Below are 13,716 nucleotides of genomic sequence, written 5' to 3' on the forward strand. Positions count from 1 at the left end.
ATCATGTCTTCTTAGCATTAAAGTGAACCAGAGTATTATTGAGTGTGAAGAATGCAGCATTTCTTTCTTTTTTCTTAAACTCAAAAGTGTTCAAAAAATAGCCTGGGTTTCTAAGGTTAATGGGAGGACAGAGAAGTATGACTAACATTTACCAAAATCTACCCTATTCTAGGCTCTGTGCTCTGTGCTTTAAATGTTTCGTCTCATTACCCCTCATGGCAGCCTCTGAGATAGATATTGTTCCTCGAAGTATGCAGACGAGGTGGCTCGCTCAAGGTCATAGAGCTGGGAGTCAAGCTACACCTGAAATGGCAGCGAGGAGGGGATTTTACACTCTTCAGTTTATGAGAAAACAAGCAGCGCTCTTTATTTTTTAAAATGGATCTCGTCTTGCTCTTAAGACACTATTCAGCTGCTGATGGAAGAAAATGTGTATTTGTCAATTAAAGGGAACTTGAAAGAAAATGAGAGTTAGACTGGAAAACACTGCCTGAAATCAGAAGAGACAAAGTTACCTTAGCAAATCAGACTTATGCATCATAAAGAAATTTACAGTTATTGCACATGTGGGTCCTAGTACATAGATTCTGGCTTTGGTATGTGGGACACTGTGGGTAGAAACCGTGTGCAGGACTTCCTCAGAGAAGGCTTCCCTACTTTCCTCCACCCACCCCTGATTCAAGCCTGGCTTGCCAGCCCCTCTGCCCCGCAATTAGAGGCTCCCAAAGACCCTGTGCTTCTCATTTGCAGAACTCATCGCGCATCTAATTACTTCTTCCCCATCTATCTTCTCAGCTGGTTGGAGGCTCCAGGAATGCTGGGATGGTCTCTCTCCTTCACCATCCAATACCCTGCATGCGAGACCTGAGGCAAAGCTGCAAATGGAGGCCCTGGGCATTGGTCCACCCCCTTTTCTCTTCCAACCCTGCACACCCCAGCCTTACACTCAAACTCCATCATCCTCCCCCCCACCATAGCTAGTCCATTGCCTCTGCCTCAGGGCCATTTGGACAGGGATTTCTGAGGTCTTGGGTACCTATCATGGCTTCGAAATGGGGGAATGGGCCAGAGCAAGCTCTCTAGATTGTGGAGTCCAGGGTAGGGGTAATGGTTGCGTGGGTCTAAGGGAGATTGCCAATACTCAAGAAATGTTGTTGAATGAATGATTAACAATTAATATGCTGAAGCACTGCCACAGAGAGATAGCATTAAGCTGACCTCTGGGGACCCTGAACAGCAGGAGGCCATGTAGCAGGTGTCCCTGGAAGAGAGGGCAGTCTTACAGGAGTAATGTAGACCGTGGATGAAACACTCACTGTAGCTTGTTGTACTCTTGCTATATTTTTCATTACTTTTCTATAATCTTTAAGGGCATTCATTGCAGAGAAAGTTCTGTCCACCTTGGTATCCAATAAAGAGATAATCTCAGGCCTCCTCAGAAATGCCTCAAACCGATAGAAGTTGGACACCCTGAGAAATAACCTGCCCCACAGGTTCTTTCCCTGTTTGTCACCAGTAATTTCTAGATTCACATAGCATTTCTAACACATTATTCACAATGTATATAAAGTTTAGATTACAAATGAAATTGCAAGGCAAAGTAAATTTCTGCCTGAGTTACGTTTACCCAGCAGGGTCTATGGGGAGAGGCCAATTAAACTAGACCATCCTAATAAAACAAATATAAAACCCAAACAGAAATTTTTGCTATGCGAAAACAAAATCATCTCTCTTACAACTGGACCAATGTTATATGCAGTTTTGAAGTTCAAGTTCAGGGATAGCGTGAAAACAGAGAGCACTGGGAGAATCTTCACGGAGCAGTAGAGAAAGTTCCTGGAGATGAGTCAGAACTCCATTTGTTTTCCTCAGTTCTTTTATCTTAAGAATACAAGAATGATTCTGAGAGATTCAGAATGTCCCTCACTTATAGAAGGAGAAAAACAAAAAGGGAATGTATGTTCAGGAGACAGGAACTCCATTAAAAAAAGAATTGACAATTACTTAGCAGTCAGGAAGCCAATTTTAAAATCAATACATTGCTTGAGAAGGATAACATGATGTAGTGTCAAAGTAGGAAGCATTATCAAAGCTACATTTACTTTGCATCAGTTCTTAAGTAGTCCTGGTCAATGCTGAGACATCTGAGAGAGGAAGCAGAGTTACAACCTGACCGAAATCTTTACGCTCTACTGTCCAAACCTTATGATACAGAATGAAGCCAAAAATCAGGTTTGAGTTACTTTTATACTCACATTTGCTTGGTTTTAATGTAACTGTGAAAGAACATCTCCTTCCGCGCCCTACCCCCACCCCTTGAATAAACAGCATAACTACAAACAGGAACAACCACGGAATTGGGTCCCTCGTGTCCCACTCAGATTCTCGGTGGCATTGCAAAAGGCAATCTGAATTTTATTAAAGGGAAAGTGGAAAACAAAGGGAGATTTAAAATAAATTACATGAAATGAATTTCCCTCATCTCTGCTTTTGTTGGTGAGAAATTCAGTCATCCACATATGCACGTTATTGAAGAATAATTTCAGCTTATTCATCTGAGGGGACAGAAATATATTTCACTTGTGGAAGAATTAACCATAATTTGTGGTATCGTTACTGTGTTTGAGGAGTTGATCAGTAAAGTGTATTCTGAGAGGAAGGCCGACTGCTGGAATGGAACCATGAAGAAGGAACCAAGTTTCTTTTTTCAGTGTTTGGTACAAAACCTTTTCCCATTCGTTTTAAATTACTAAGAAAAGTAAACATTTTGGTAAATGCTTCAGAGAGATTTATAGGTGACCCTAAATGCAATCTACTTGGTGACTGACTCAATTTTAATTCCTTTGGTTCTTGGTTGCAGAAAGGGCAACATTGTTACCACTTGCCTGGTCAAAGGTTACACTTCCTGCCCTCCATCAACGCGGCCGGGACATCTGAGTGTTTTTAGATACTAGTCAGGTCACCTTCCAAAGGGAATCACTCAAGCTAACCATCTGATTAAGGGGCCTCTGTAATGAATGCTGTTACCAGGTATGCAATTAGCCAGCCTCTAGCTTTCCTGGTTTAATGAAATGCGAGTCAGAGGCCCATCCATGTAAGCAAAGGCACCTGGGAGCTTAATAGGATGTTAAATAACCATCCTTTCCTTTAAAAGTTTTTATTTTGACTACATTTTAATTACCCTTTTTTTAAAAAGTATAATACAGGGCTGGCCCCGTGGCTTAGTGGTTAAGGGCGCGCGCTCTGCTACTGGCGGCCCGGGTTCGGATCCTGGGCGCGCACTGACGCACCGCTTCTCCGGCCATGCTGAGGCCGCGTCCCACATACAGCAACTAGAAGGATGTGCAACTACGACATACAACTATCTACTGGGGCTTTGGGGAGAAAAAAGGAGGAGGATTGGCAATAGATGTTAGCTCAGGGCCGGTCTTCCGCAGCAAAAAGAGGAGGATTGGCATGGATGTTAGCTCAGGGCTGATCTTCCTCAAAAAAAAAATTTAAAAAAAGTATGATACAAAGTTTTTGTGCTCACATCCCAGGGAATTTGGAAATTCATAGTTTAGGTCATTGTTTCTCCCTCCAAAGAGGTTTCCATATGTACAACTTTACTCATCCACTTTCAGTTCAACATGAATGCCCATGGCAGTGTTGTGGGCGCTGTTTCCCTAAGATCTCCATTAGCAGAGAAGCCTTCCTGAGTGCTTACAAAGCCAAGCACTGTTTTAAGCTCTTTACTTGCTGAAGACTCATAATTATTTCTTTATCACACATGGGGAAACTGAAGCACAGAGAAGTGACTTGTTTAAGCCAGGGAGTGGGAGAACCAGGATTTGGATCCAGGCAGCCTAGAATCCATGCACATAACCACGACCCAGGTTGGGCCAAAGCAAAACAGTGAAGCCCTCAAAAGTCATTCTGGGATGTCCAAAATCCTCCTTCTGCTTCTTTGCTCAGAAGCACCCCTCTCCTGGCCCTTAGACACTAACATGCTGTCTCTAACCACCACCCAACTCAAAGCAGAGATCTGCCATCTTAACCAACGATCTCCTAAACTCAGCATGTGCAGTGAGGTGGTACTTCTCATGGGTGTTCTCTTGTTAACCTGGCCAACCCAGGTCGTATCAACCGACTGCAGTAATTAGCTCAGGGATAGCCCCATGACTCAAGCTAGTCCAATGAGAGTTCATCTAAGTCCTTTTTTTTGAAGCCAAGAGAAAGTAAGCTGGTTTTTCCTGCTAGACTTGAACCTGGGAGGCAGGAACAGCTGCTCCATCATGGACCATGCGGCCTGAGAAGGGTATCAACAACGGAAGGAGAGTAGAGCCCAGCCAAGATCCAGAGAGGGCTGTGTCCTGGAGACATCCTTGAGCCCCAGTCCAGCTGAGTCTGATGCTGGTTCTGCTCTGGCCGTCTCAGCTGTGACCCAATTAATTCCCTTTCTGCTGAGGTAGTTTGGATTGGGCTTTCTGACAATTGCCTCAGAAAGGAGTCCTCCTTTCTGCCATTAGACAACATTTTTATTTTCATCAGATGAAAATAAAATGACTTTATTTTCTGATGAAAATAAAAATGTTGTCTAGTGGCAGAGAGAAACCACTGTGACCCTTCAAAGAAGCGGGGAGGGTGGTTGCTGTGGCAGAGCAGGGTGAGAGAGAAGGGAATTAACATTGAAAAGCCACAAGATTGGTATTTATTGTCTCATTTAATGCCCCCAGTGATCTTGCAAAGAAGGTGGCATTATCTCCAGTTCACAGATGAGGAAACTGAGGCACAGGGAGGGTAAATAATGTCACCCATTTCACACTGTTTGTAAGTTTGTAAGGCTGATCTGGCTTTCAGACCTGGGCCCATCTGGCTCCAAAGGTCACAGGTGACTTTCTGCCACTTGGGGCTGCTCCAGAAAGTGCTGCATCAAGGGGAGGACATAGGGAGTGGAATTGCCCAAGGTGCTCCACATTCCACATGTCCTGACCGTCTTCAAGGCACTCAACAGGTTGTCTCATTTGCTGAGTCCAGTGGTTGAGGTGGGTGGATGTTACGTCCAATTCTTGGAGATGGTTCCTGTCATTAGGGTAGACAGGATTTGGGCTAACACTTTGGCTGCGGAGATTGAGAGGAAGGAGGTGACTATGAAAATATGATGCATTCAAAGCAATAGCGTTTTGCTGTGGTCATAGAGGAAACATAGAAGACAACTTGGCTTAATGTGACTTTTGGCCTTTTTTTTCTGGCCTGGGATGAGTCTGAAATGCCACTGTTGCCATGGTAATGAGTAAATAGAGCACCGTGGCCAATTGGGAAAGGAAGAGGAAAATTTCTTTATTTTCCACATTTAATTAATGATGAGGCAAATATTTGTCGAACAACATTTTAACTGTTGTACCGTGAGTACAGTTCTGTATTATGTGCTTTGAGAGTATCAAATAAAAGGGAAATGTTTTAAGAAAGCCAAAATACACAGAACCATTAAATAGCAACGCATGAACAAGAGAAGATAGAAGTTCATGTATACTTACGTTCAGAGCACATCACAGATAACAGGGGAGAGAATGAGTTAAGTGGGGCTGGCCAAAGACAACTTTTTGGATCTCTTAAATTTTGAGCTAAGTTCCTAAGAATGAACCTGATCAATAGAAGAGTGTGGGGAAGATATTTTTGGTCAGAGTAACACAATAGCCAAATTGGGGTGTCACTTTATTCTGCTGAGCCAGAGAAGGCGTAGCTGGCTCTCTGGAGCAGGGGTGATGGAAACTGCGGTGGGAGCCAGGTTTACACTGTACCTATATGAAGAGCAGATCAGGAAAGGAGGCCTATCATGAGGTTGTTGATAAAGCAAGACATTAGGAGGGGCTTGCCTAGGATGGCAACTGGGAAAATATGGAAGAGGTGAATCTAAAGAAATTCGAATGACCTTCCTGGCTCTGTTGCCCAAGGAGAGTGTGTTACGCTGGGATGTGAATCAGACTGGGTCTTATTCATCTTTACTTAGGGTCTGGCACTCTAGGGGTATTGATACGTATTTACTGAATGAATGAGTGAGTGAAGGAAGGAAGGAAGGAAGGAAGCCGACTACACTGGGAGGATCCTTCAGAAGCAGGAGCAAGATAATAGCTATTGATCAACGGCTGGAAGCTATGGAGAATTCAAGAAGATTCAGAATGGAGTAGAGCCATTTTTCTTTACAAAAGTGAAGAAGTCATTAACTAGATGGGAATTGTGGTTTCTTTTTGTGGTGGCGCAGGTGGAAGTTAAGCTGGAGAGGATGGATCTTTTTGAGTCAATTTGACAGGCGGGTTACACCAGGTCTTCAACTTCCCCACCAATCAATATTTATATCTTTAATGCTCCCTGGCTTCCCCTCTCACAGAAATAAGACACATCAGGAACCAAATTCCAGGTGCCTTGTTCCCCATATACATATTTGCTTTGGTATAAACGTTATTTTGCATGGAATTCCTAAGTATTCTTTAACTCTGCTTCACAGCCTTAGCAGTGTTTTCTTTAACCTGCTTGGAGTCTTTTGCAGACTTGCCTTCTCTTTTCAAAGGCATTTCGCTTTTCTCCATACATTTTCTAATATACCTGAACAAATCAATTAAAAGAAAAAGTCATTTTTTGTTTCCGACAGATTTTACAGGAGGTTGAATCTCTTCCTATATGCACCCTAAATCAACAGACTCTCCCTTCATCTTTCCTTGTTCCTTCCTATGCAGGAAATTGTTCTGGTAAATGGAGTCTCTCCCCCACGAATGCCCAGGCTGGCCACAGCAACAGGGTCCTCTGATCCTTCCCCAGGCTGATGGCTCTGTGTGTAGCGCTCTGCACTGCTCCAGTGATCCCAGGAAATGAAATTCCTTTCCCAAGCTGGAGCCGCCGAACTTACCTCTTTCTTCTTGCATTACTTCATAGATAGATAATCTGAGTTAATTCCTTCAGGGTTCTTATGCATTTAGCCCTGGCCTCTCAATTCTGCTGCTGTTCTCCACTTAAGTACCCAAGGCAAATTCCCTGAGCTCATTCCAGTGCGGATCCTTATGTTCTTGCATAAAGATAGAGTTGCATTAAAGATAGAGTTTCTTTAAGTGAGATTCTTATGCACACATATTTTTTTCTGTAGTCAATTGTTGACTGTCATTCTTTTATAATGCCAAATCCTTTCTGAGCTTTTCAAAACCAACTTTTGCTTTCTGTGTCTTTTAGCTCACTTTGGGAAAAGAACTCTCTCAGGGTTTAGGGGTAAGAATGCTTAGACCCGGAAGTGAGAATACTCATTTTCCATTTCCCTTGTCTTTTGGGGAATAAAACAATTTGGCATAGGAACATTCTGAGGGCTGCCAAGAAGCAGCTACTTCTATAAATCAGTTCATTAGGCCCTTAATTTCCGTGACATTTGTCTTTCTGACTTAATTGTCGACTTTTTGAAATGGCGGCTGGTTCTTCCTCTCTTTTCCTTCTCCTCTGCACTCAGAGCGAACTTAGGACTGATTCTCCATCTCTTGAGAGGGACCTCCACCTATGTAGCTGGCACCTGGGGTTGAGGCAGCTACTAATGCCTGTGGTGTTGGCTCTGTTTGTGTGTTGAAATTGATGTCTTAACATTAAAGCATTTCAAAAATGAATTTATGCCAGTATATGGCATGTGTTGTTATTTTCACTATAATTTGGATATTTTGGGCTACAAATGTCAGAAAACCCAATTCACAGTGATATAAACAGTAAGTGAGGTGTTCCAAGGACATTTGCAATGTACCTTATATTTCTGTCCAAATTATTAATACCACCCCTTTCACTCTCAAAAGTGCCCACATTTGGATGATAAAATATATGGCCATCCATCTGGTGTTCAGTGGATGCCATAACAAATTACCACAAACTTAGTGTCTTAAAACAACACAAATTTATTATCTTATAGTTTTGTGGGTTAGAAGTCCAACACAAGTCTCACTGGGCTAAAATCAAGGTGTCAGCAGGGCTGTGTTCTTTCTAGAGGTTCTAGGGGGAGAATATATTTCCTTGCATTTTCCCTGCTTCTGGAGGCTGCCTGCATTCCTTGGATTGTGGCCCCTCCTCCAGCAGTGTCCTGCTGAGTCCTCCTCACACTACTGTCTCTCTCATCCTCACTCTGATTCCCTCTCCCACTTTTAAGGGCTGTAGTGATTACGGTGGCCTCACTCAGATAATCCAGGATAAACTCCCTATTTTAAGGTAATCAGTTGATTAGCAACCTTGATTCCATCTGCAACCTTAATTCCCCTCTGCACTGTAACCTAACATATTCACAGGAGCCAGGGATTAGGCCATGGACCTCTTTAGGGGGCCATTATCCAGCTTACTACATCATTCTACCCATTAAGGGCTTTATTATCATACACATCGAGAAGTCCAGAAGCAGAGTGTCTCCAGGAGGGTAAATTCACAGCTGTGCAACAGCATCATAGACCCAGGTTCTCACATCTTTCTGCTGCACTATCTTCAGTGTGCCAACTTGTCTTTTGGTTTTGGGTGCGAGACGGCTGCTGCATTCTCAGGCATCGTGCAGATATAACCACATCCAGCTGAAGTAACCACGGGTCTCAAAGAGGCTGTTTCTTCTCATGTATCTATTTACCAGTAATGAAAATCTTTTCAGAAGCCCCACAAGAAGATTCTTGTGCCTCGTTGGCCAGGATTATGGCATACCACAAGTCACCGTCAGAAACATATGGCTGAAACAGTGGAAGCCAGAGTAACAGGGAGGTTTCTCAAGGGGTAGACACAGGGGGAATGGCTCTCCAGCAGGCAACCAGCAGTGTCTGTGCATTCACACAAAGGTAGAGCAGTGCTCAAGATTAACAAATCAGCTACTGAATGTTGGGACCAGGGACTTGGAGCCCTCAGGGCATTCCTCTGATATCTTCAAGTTTCTAGTCATCAAATTCCTTGGGATTATGAAGTGGATTATAATTTTGTTTAGAGTGGCTGCTCTAGAAATCTTGAGGTACAGCAAGAGTATTTTCTCTTTTTCATAGATAAAGGAAGTAGACATTATGAAACAAAATGGCTTTCACAGAAGGAGGGTCTGGACTACTCCCCTCAGGAGTCCATCTTTTGCTTGCACCTGAGCCTCCCCGTGGCTGCTTTGTCATCCTTTATGACCCTGCCTAGAGTGTGTATAATCTTGAGGTACAAAAGCAGAACTTGTCAGCATATTTTTATATTTTATAATAATCTTGCAAGTTTTCTGTACTATCCATATTTGAAGCTTCAGTAACTATAGTAGCTAATCATCTCGTATACCTCTGTGAATTTACACAACAATATTGATAGCTACAGCTGCATGATACAGAGTAGTACGTTCCAGTAAATGAACGGGCTTTATGGTCCTGTTATTATTACTGGCAGTAGGATTATATGGTGAAGCACAAGAAGTCACAGGCAATAAAATGCACATTGCTTCATGTCCCTGCGATAGCCTAGGTGAAATGACATGCCAGCACGAGTAAATGCCCACAGACTAACACATAGCAGCTCTTCAGCCCTTGAGGAAGCTGGCTGTTAATACCATAAGAAAATTGCCGCTGAGATGATTAGAACAGAGTAGTGACAACAGGTATTGCAGTGTCCCATCCCAGTTTTTCCACCGCTGTGGATAAGAGTGTGGTTTTCTCAGATTATTCTATGGGAAAAACTGGTTTAAAACATGAATATGCTATTTCTTTATTACCCCAAATCATTATCTTCATGTAACTCCTTCATTTAATCAGTAAGTGTTTATTGAGGACCTACTACGTGCTGGTTACCATTCCAGCCTCTGGGTGGGTCAGTGAACCAGAAAAATATCCCTTCCCTCATGGAACTTACATTCATATGGGAGACTGACAATACAAGGTAAATACAGCAAATCTGTAAATTACACGGTATGTTAGAAGGTGATAAGTGTCCTGGGAAAAGAAAAGGTTGAGCAGATTCAAGAGGTCAGAAGTGTGAAAAGAGTGGTAGGACAGAAGGGTTAGTGTTCACAACTTTAAATAAGACAGTCAGAGGAGGTCTCATTGAGCAGGTGATATTTAAGCCAAAAATCAGAGGTGAGGGAGATAGCCATGCAGACAGGAGAAATATAAATCAGATTGTGTCTCTCCCCAGCATCCCCTTCACACTTAAAGCCTTTCAAAGTCTTCCCATAGTGCTTACAAGAAAGTCTAAACCCTTTAACAGGACCTCATAAAAGATAATTTTTCTTCTCTCAAACTTTATCTCGTTCCTTTCTTCCCCCGGACTTTGCGTTACTCCAGCCACACTGGTCAACCTTCTGTTCCTTCGAGACTCTACTCTCTCTGCTGCCTGAGGCCCTCTTCCATGGAGGTTTATCATGGCTGGTTTCTTGGCTTCTTCTCACCCTGAGGTCTCAGGGGAAATGCCATCTCCTCAGAGAGGCCTTCCTGTACTCAAGACGTCTAAATTAGCCAGCCCCTAGTCCTGCTACCATATCACCCTATTGATGTTTAGCACACTCTGACATAGTCTTGTTTATATACTTGTTTACTTTTGTCATCTTTCTTTTTTTAGAATGTAAGTGCCATGCAAGGACCTTACACATGGAAAAGGACCTTATCGATCTTATTCCTTATTTTATCTCTAAAATTTAGAGCACCCAATACATTTGTTAAGTGAACAAATGCATGCGTGCTTGAGTGCATGAGCCTTGAAGGCCTACTGGTTTGTAGCAATTTAAGACTTACAGAATACTCACCAACCCACCTATCCCCACCAGCACACACGCACATAAGATGTAAAGAATGCTTTTGTGATGTTGCAGAGGAAACGATCATGGATGCGGGAGAATAAACCTGCACCAATCTGCTGTCTCCTACCAACTGAGAGACCCTTTGTTAGTCAGACCTGAGGTGGGTAGTAGGTTTACAGATAGATCAACCCAACCCCGAGACGTACGGTAAGTGACTGATATCACAGCTGTTTAGTAGAGCACCTGCTCTGTAGCAGATTACATTAGAAAGTGAGACGATCATTCATTGCTGTTTTAGAGGCTATCTATCTATCTATCTATCTATCTATCTATCTATCTATCTATCATCTATCCATCATCTGCCACTCTGGTGGTCTAGTGGTTAAGATTCAATGCTCTCACTGCTGTAGCCTGGGTTTGTTTCCAGTCAGGGAACCACACCACCCATCTGTCAGTTGTCATACTATGGTGGCTGTGTGTTGTGATTCTGGAAGCTATGCCACCGGTATTTCAAATAGCAGCAGTATCACTCATGGTGGACAGGTTTCAGCACAGCTTCCAGACTAAGACGGACTAGGAAGAAGGACCTGGCCACCCACTTCCAAAAAAACAGGTCATGAAAACCCTATGCATAGCAGCAGAGCATTGTCTGATACAGCACTGTAAGGTGAGAGGATGGTGCAAAAAGACTGGGCAGGGTTCCCCTCTGCTGTACACAGGGTCACTAGGAGTTGGAATTGACTGGATGGCACTAACAACAAATCCATCATCTACTACCTATCTAGCTGTCAATCATCCACCCATCTACTATCCATTTATCTCATCTATCTATTGGAAAGATTCTGAATCAGAATCTTTTCAAGGCTTGGCGCTGTTCTGAACAAAATTGAGCTAACTGGCTCTCAGAACGTAGCTACAGGTGGTACCACTTACTTAGTTTCCACTGTTTTCAAGACAGCCGTTCTTGGCAATATGTTTTATTCTTCTGAAATGAAATGAGAGAAACAAACAAAAGCAAAAGATGGGGGCTATTTCCTTGGGTTTACTTTCCTCAAGTTTCTTTAGAAACCAAATTGTATGTGACTGGTCTGCAGAAGGCATTCTACTAGAAGAGAGTCTGTGGGGTTAAAGGATATGAATATTTTAAAGACAATAACTTTTGTTAAACTGTTTTCCATAAAGGTTGTTTAAGGATTGCATGGATGGATGGGTGAATAAATGGAATAAATGTGGATGATGCACTTTATTTGAGGAGGCAGCCTGTTGTAATAGAAAGCTCAAGGGCTTAGGATTGCTTCATGACGTGTCTAAAACTGGAGTAATTCAGGGGAATTAGCATAACCTCTGAAGAAGAATATTGCATTTTTAAAAAACATGTGAAAAAGCAACTTCTATCTGTAACTTCAAACAAGAATGGTGTGCCTAATTTCTCACCTATCCATTAGCAAAGATTAAAGTAGTAATAGTCATGGTACGGGTGTTGTAAGGCAAACACTCCCAGTCACTGCTGGTGTGAATCCATATAACCTTACTGGGAGGAAATTTGGTAAAATGTAGCAAGAGTCTTAAAAATTCCCATGCTGTTTATTTCAATTATTCATCTTTTAATTGATTTTCTTGCCAAGCATGTTTGTGTATAAAGAGGTTTATTGCAATGCTTTTTGCAGTAGTGAAAATCTGGCAGCACCCAAATCTACATTAGTAGAATGGTTAACTAAATGATGGACTATCTATATAATAGCACATTATACTACCATTAAAACTTCTGAGTATTATGTAATGTTAAATAAAAAACCAGGATATGAAATTATATGTGGATTATGAATTCAACTATAAGAAGGAAAATATGCTGAAAAACTATTGGAAGAAAATTTGTGAAAATATTGAGTGATTGCCTCTGGATGGTGGAATTATAGATTTTTCCCCCTAAATAATATTTATACCTTTCCATATCTTCCTCAATGAGCATGGGTTATTTTGATCCTCATGAAAAAAAATTTTTTTAATGAAAACTTTGGAGGCAGAAGTAGATTCTAATTTAGGCTCTACCAAGGACTAGTTGCGTGATATTTGGTAAATTATTTAATGTCTCTGAGCCTCAATTTATCATCTGTGAAATGGGGAAGATAACTTCCAGCTTGCAGGGGTGCTGTGGTGCTTAAACAAGATATCATATTTGAGGAGCTGGCACGGGTTAGACAGTAAATAGTACTTATTATAATTATTACTCTGGGGTTTGAGGTGATTACAAGCTGGTAGAAGTATTTTTTTTTAACTTTACCAATAATCTTTTACTTTTTATTGCACATTTCAACATTTTACAGAAAAAAAGATAAAGAATTGTTTAATGTTAAACTCTGGTTAATTACATACATTTATGTCTTCTTCAATGTAGAGACCTAAATTTTTACATAAATGTAATCAGTAAACATAATAATTTATGTTCTATTTAACATTTTTGAGTCTCACTGAAATATTTTGGCATACAATTTTACATATATTAATGTTATTTAATGGTTATATAACAATTTATGATAGCAGTAGCAATATAGCAATACACTAAAATTTACTTATCCACTTCCCAGTTGTTGGTTGTATTTTTTTAACTCGTATGAATGGCATTGCTACAAACATCTTTGTACAGATATCTTTTTGTTCTTTTAAATATTTTCGTAGGACATATGCTGCTCAAGCTGAGTTAGTATGTCAAAAGAGGGTGATTATAGAGCTCTTGTGTATTCTTCTAAATAGCTCTTTTAAAAGACTACTAATATACAGTGCTATTGGTATGAGGATACATGCAATTCAAAAAATTTTGCAATTATAATAGCATAAACTAGGTCACAGTTTTTTCAATTTGCGTTTTTAATATTAGAAAATCTGGATATTTTTCTAAGCATTGACTTTTATTTGTATCTTCTCGTTTGTTCTTGATCCTGTTGTAAATTTGCCTGGTAAAAAGTAGAAAGTGTTGTGGATTTTCATCCACTTTT

Source organism: Ceratotherium simum, chromosome 9 (assembly GCF_057802395.1).
Source record: "Ceratotherium simum simum isolate JZ-2026a chromosome 9, ASM5780239v1, whole genome shotgun sequence".
NCBI classification, from domain to species: Eukaryota; Metazoa; Chordata; class Mammalia; order Perissodactyla; family Rhinocerotidae; genus Ceratotherium; species Ceratotherium simum.